Consider the following 6448-nt stretch of genomic DNA (forward strand, 5'->3'; position numbering starts at 1 on the left):
CCTCCTCCTCCCCCTGCTTCTCCAGCCCTCCTGGCCTGACTCCGGAGCAGCAGAGCTTCCGCGAACAGCCAATCGCCGGCAGCCCCGCCTCCCGTGACGCAGGGGGGCGTGGCGCGGCGGAGGCTGGCTTCCCGGCCTCAGCTGTAGCACCGAGCTGCCAGCCCGCAGAGGGCCCGGGCCCGGGTGGTCCAGGGTTTTTACAGTCCCACCCCGGCCGTTTGTCCAGACTTGAAGCGCTTGGCAGTTATTTTTTTGGAGGGGTAAAAGGAACAAATCTAAACTTTTAATGTTATTGTTTTATAACTGGGAAAGGAATTGAGAAAAAGACTACAATTCTGATTTGGCCTCGCTCAGTGTAATGTACTTTGTCCGTATACCTGCCATGGTCTGTGGCTTTAAGCAAAAATATTTTTCTCCTAAATAAATTCCAGCAACCCATTTGGTCCCTCAAAACTTCTGACCAACTAACTGCTTTGAGAAAGGAAAAAAGGGATTTGGGAAAAGACAGCCATTAATGGCAATAATTCAGACTAAAAACTAATAATCACTGACCGCCAAATGTTTTATCCCACTGAAACAAAAATAAAAGGAGCCAAAACCTCCACAGCTCATTTGTACATCTATCTTACATTTTCTTAACTGTTTCTCAAATGCGCAGCAAAAGTGAAGAAAACTAACGATCCTTCAAATGTTTCACTAACAGGGAAGAGCTCTCCAGGGCAGACCCATGGAGCCACTTGGGAGGTTTGCAGACTCTCCCAGACCAGGCTGGAGAGGCCAAACAAGTTCCTACATTCACTGGGAACGTGCCTCTCCCGGAGGGGAGAAACAAGTTCTGGGTGTGGCTTCCTGTGACGGCAGAATTTGGAAAGCAACTTCTGCAGGCAAGGGCAAATCTCTATAGAGTGTAGTCAACCCTGGGAATAAATTCAGTTGATATAAGAAGACTGGCATTTCGCGGCCTCTGAAAATTCCTAGCCTTGGTAGCACTTTTTGCAGTCATGTGAGTGTCCCTAACAGGATTTAGGATTAAACTTAAAATTACATTTTCTATCTGATAGCCAACCTTCTCGAGGAGACTTGAAATTTAAGATGGGCCTCCCAGAGTTTCCCCAGTCAGCACCCATGCTATAATCTCCGTGAAGGGCCTTCCTGGGAGGATGCATACCAGGACAATTCAGGCAGGCCGCTGGTATTTGCCGCCTGTTTGGATTGCTTAAATCAGTGGTTCTAACCAGCTACACCTCAGAGTCAACAGGGGAGCTTGATGCCAAGGCTCAACCCAGCCCAATTAAACTGGAATCGATAGGGGTGGGGCTCCGGCAATTTCTTTCTTTCAAGTTCCCTGAGGGACTCTAATCTGCAACAAGGGTGAGAATCACTGGCTCAGATTTAAATGATTAGAGACAATTCGAGGTTAATATTTAAGTCAAAAATGTGATATTTTGTAAGTAAAAGTAAGTAAAAAATTAGGTAAATTTTTGCAGAATAATGTGAAACATTTGGTAATATAACTTGTCCTTATGTATTCTTTACATATTTGTATATTTTTATATAAATACAGAAAATATGTGGTGAGATACACATCAAAATTGTTTACTCAGAAGGGAAGGATTGAAGAGTGAGGGGAAATTATTAGCTTTCCATTCATGTCTGTGTCATTTGACAAGGAAAGGTACATGTACCCTGTTTATGATTTAAATAGATCCAGTCAAGTTTAAAAAATTAATATTTATGAATGTCATTGCAAATGGCCACTATTAAAATGGACTTCAGTTTGTTTTTGCAAATGTTCCTCTAATATATAACTTTTCTAAGGGTTCTTTCCATTTTGTAAAAGGAAAGAAAGAAAAAATCCATAGTTTCTTTAACACATTAGCTAATTGCCAAACAATATATTTACTTCCTTATAATTCATATAATGTACCTATCATCTGATGATTTTTTTAAACTAATATTCAAAGTATACAATATAAATGTAAGGAAATTTCACCTTTTCCAAATTATTTGTAATTAGTATCTCAAAACTAATGGTTTTGGGGCAACTGTATGGCTCAGTCGATTAAGCATCCAACTCTTGATTTCAGCTTAGGTCATGATCTCATGGTTCATGAGTTTGAGTCCTGCTTTGGGCTCTGTGCTGGCAGCATGGAGCCTGTTAGGGATTCTCTGTCTTTCTCTCTCTGCTCCACTCCTGCTCACACTCTCTCCCTAAAAAATAAATAAATAAACATTACAAAAAAACTAGTGGCTTCATAATTAATTCCCAATAGGAAACATGGCATAGTAACCAAGTGCCTAGGTTTGACCTGGCTTTAAATCTTAGCTTTGCATATTTTTAGATAAATGATCTAAGGTACCATCTCTAAACCCCACAGGTATAATGAATCCAATAATATCTACAACAGTGTTATTAAGACTACACCACATCATGTAATAGGTGCTTAATAAGTGATAGCTATTAATCCACTGACTTCTATTGTCCTATTTTTTCTTAAACATTCAAAGATTAGCATGGCAGCAGTAGACTAAGAATTTATCAGGAAACATTTTTATAAAATAGTATGATTTTTTCTATGACCATTGATACTTCTTATCCAGTTATATAGGCGAAAGAGAAACATTCATTCTTTCAGGTCACTGCTTTAGCATAGAACATATATAAGGGTGTTTTTTGTTTGTTTGCCTCAAAACGTTCTACATATAACAATGTTTCCTGAAGTGATACACAAGCGGATTTTAGGATTCATAAACCACCATTTCTTTTCTCTATGCTTATTAACAGAGAGTGACTTAAGCACAGATCATGATGTTTCCCAGGATTGGTTTCCTGACTAACTGCTGGACAAAAAAAAGGAGACGTCAATGCCTCAAGCAATAAGGGCTTATCTCCTGTAGGTAATATCATCCTGCGTTTTAGTAATATCATCCTGCATTTTTTTGTCTCTTTTTTTTTCTTTCCTGGACGTTTACTGAGCATCAGTAAAACATTTCTATGTTAGGCACTATTCTAAGTAGTTTACATCTATCACCTCACTTGATCCTCTTGTCAGCCAAAGTTAGAGCAAGCCAAAGTGTGAAGGATGAAGAGAAGTCAGGCAAATGAAAGGATGAATAAGGGTAAGACCGTTGCAGATAGAGGAAACATGCTAGAGGTGGAACAGCTTTCACACTGGGGATTTATAGGTCATATTCATATTACTAGCATGGAGATTTTCACAGGATATTGGTGGCTTTGGCCTGTGTAGGTTGCCCAGCTCTATGATGTTTTTATATTTCTGGTTCCATATTTCAAGGGTGTTCTACCTGATCATGGTCAACCCTCACTTCCATCCTTTTTTCTACTACTAATCTACCCCGTCAATTCCCAACCATGCAGAGACTCTACCGGCTGTTTCTCCCCTCTTACGTTTCCAGGTTGTGTTAGCAGAATGTTATGAAAGTAAGCTAATTGAAAAGTTAATGGAGTCCACACTCTTGATAAACTTTCTGTTTATTCCTAAGTGATTCCTTATCATTATCAGCCAAGCTCCCCTCTTCTGACAAACACTTAACTGAGCACCCACCAAATGACAGCCTGAACTCACCACCTCCACTCACTAGAAGGGAGTCCACAGCATGCTGACGTGGATCCAAGCACCACAATGTATAAATCTCATTATTTCCCTTCCCTCTCACTCTTTCTCCATTCCTGCATTTCTGTGTAAGTGGTTCTCCCTTCTTTAAAAAAGCTCATTTCTCTCTGAAGTTGGTATCTCTGGCCACCGGCTCTTGCCCCTTCCACAACTTTATGGTACCCATTATTGCCTCTTTATATCATTAACTTTTTTCTTTTCACTGGACCTTCAACCTACGTATATTTAATTTAGAGATGAATATATATGTTCTCCACACCAAAGAAGAGGAGGAGGAGAAAGAAGGTAGGAAGGGAGAGAAAGGGAGAAGGAAGGAGAAGGAAGAAGAGAAAATGATAGAGAAGGCTCTCTTTTGATCTTGCTATTCTTTCAGATCAAACTGTTTTTTTTTCTCTCTCCACATTACCAAGATTCACTGGAACATATCTTAATCGCTTCCTGACTCCTTGAGCCCCTGCAATCTGATTTCACTCTTTTCTCCCCTGAACTTATCAATGGTCACAATTCCAATTGTCAAACTCAGTTGTATCTCTCCCATTCTCCATTGTCACAACTGGCTTTGATAGCCACTCCCTGCTACTAGGAACTCTTCTTTGGGGGAGTTCTGTGGTTCTTCCTGGTTCTCTTCTTCTTTTTTTTTAAATCATTTTTTAAATAAAACATTAAAACATTTTAATGTTCATTTATTTTTGAGAGAGGGAGAGTGACAGAGTGTGAGTAGGGGAGGGGAAGAGAGAGAGGGAGACACAGAATCTGAAGCAGGCTCCAGGCTCCGAGCTGTCAGCACAGAGCCCGACATGGGGCTCAAACTCAACAAACCCTGAGATCATGACCTGTGGTGAAGTTGGATGTTCAACCAACTGAGCCACCCAGGCGCCCCTAGATAAAAAAGATTTTTATAAAGACTCTTGTCTGGTTCATCTGCTTTCTTCTCTACCTCAGGTGTATGAATTCTCCCAAGATCTGCCCTGGTAGCTCATTCATTTTGATAATGTAGTTATGGTTTCCAGCCTGAGGACTTCCAAGCTTTCTGCCCTTTGCTGAGCTGCAGGTGTGCATTTCCAGTTGTCTGCCCACCACCTCTTCCTGATAGCAATGTCACCTTGATACCTCCAATGCAGTATGCCCTTCTCTCTACACTTGCTCCTCCCTTTTCTCCTTTCTATTTCCCCACCAGACTCTGCTGTGGCCACAGCTGGGGTTCGGTCATGCCTAGGCAGGTCTGGCAAACTAGTGGGGCAGCACAGCAGACATTTATTGCCATGGGAGGCCTAGGAAGAACTTGGGATTTAGTTATTCTAAGACGAAATTCCAGGCCAATTTGACTGGCATAGCAAAAATCTTAATCCTTGTAGGGGTTGGATGACTCTCAAGGAGAGTGCTTTTCATTAGAATTATCTTCCCCATCTCCCTTTAAATATCACCACAGAACCTTAATACCAGTTTGTGAAATACTAATACATTTACTGTATGTAATGTATACAAATATCTTTACTATAGAGGTATGGAACAGGTGTTATAGGAGTGTAAAAGACAGGGAATTCTCATGGGACAGCAGAACTAGCAAAAGTTTCATATGGGGTTGTGATTTGAGTGGGGCTTCTTGATATGTGTAGGAATGCACTGATGGAAAAATAAGGGTCAAGCCTCTGGGTAAATACAAAACAACAGACAAATAAGAAGAAAAATGCAAATGCACTGGAGTATATGGCATGTTTGAGAATTGTTTACCTTTTTGTCAGACCAGTGCAGAGTAGAGAAGGAGACAAAGAGTATTAGGACTCCAGTGTGAAGGTTTTTGAGCAAAAGAGTTGTGGTTGGTTCTGTGCCATAACAAATTAAACACACTGGACAGGATAGACATTGCAGTGTGAGAGAGATGAAATAAAGGCCTGAAACAAGGGTCTGGCAGTGGTGTGGAAAGGCAGGGATGCATTCGAGAGTCTTTGCAAGGTCAAATCTTCCTTGAGAAAAAAAATGAGCTCCATCCAACAATGTAGGTTGCATGGCCAGTAGGAATGTTATTGCTCTGCAGTAGTGGGGTTGGTCAGAGGATCCTGTGCTCTGCAGAAGAGCCCTGACCTGGATAGGCTGATAAGCAGAATTCTAGTTGGTTGCTTTTTTGTTGTTTTTTGTTTTTTTGGTCTGATACATGGTACATGACTTAAATGGTGATAGGAAGTACCATTAAGTTAGGTACTTCATTAAGCCCAGTGCAAGTTTTCATGCTGAATGTAGTGACATTCCTGCCACCTATTGGGTGAAGTACCAAATCTCTTCTTTTTTTTAATTTAACTTAATACTTAATTTAATTAATTGATTTATTTTTTAATTTACATCCAAGTTAGTTAGCATATAGTGCAATAATGATTTCAGGAGTAGAATCCAGTGATTCATCCCCTATGTATAACACCCGATGCTCATCCCAACAAGTGTCTTCCTTAATGTCTCTTACCCCACCCACAACCCTTCCAGTGACCCTCAGTTTGTTTTCTGTACCAAATCTCTTCTTTGAATAATAGCCTCCCCTTATCTGCGGGGGGATATGTTCTGGGCTCCCCAGGAAATGCCTGGAAGGGCAGATAGTATTGAACCCTATATATACTATGTTTTTTCCAATATATACAGTCCTACAATAAAGCTTAATTTATAACATAGGAACAGTAAGAGGTTAACAACCATAACTAATAATAAAAATAGAATTATACTGTAAAACAAGTTATGTGAACGTGGTCTCTCTCTCTCATAATATCATTGCACTGTACTCACCCTTCTTCTTCCTGTGTTGATGTAAGATGACAAAATGTCTATGT

Source organism: Panthera tigris, chromosome B1, assembly GCF_018350195.1.
Source record: "Panthera tigris isolate Pti1 chromosome B1, P.tigris_Pti1_mat1.1, whole genome shotgun sequence".
In the NCBI taxonomy this organism is placed as follows: domain Eukaryota; kingdom Metazoa; phylum Chordata; class Mammalia; order Carnivora; family Felidae; genus Panthera; species Panthera tigris.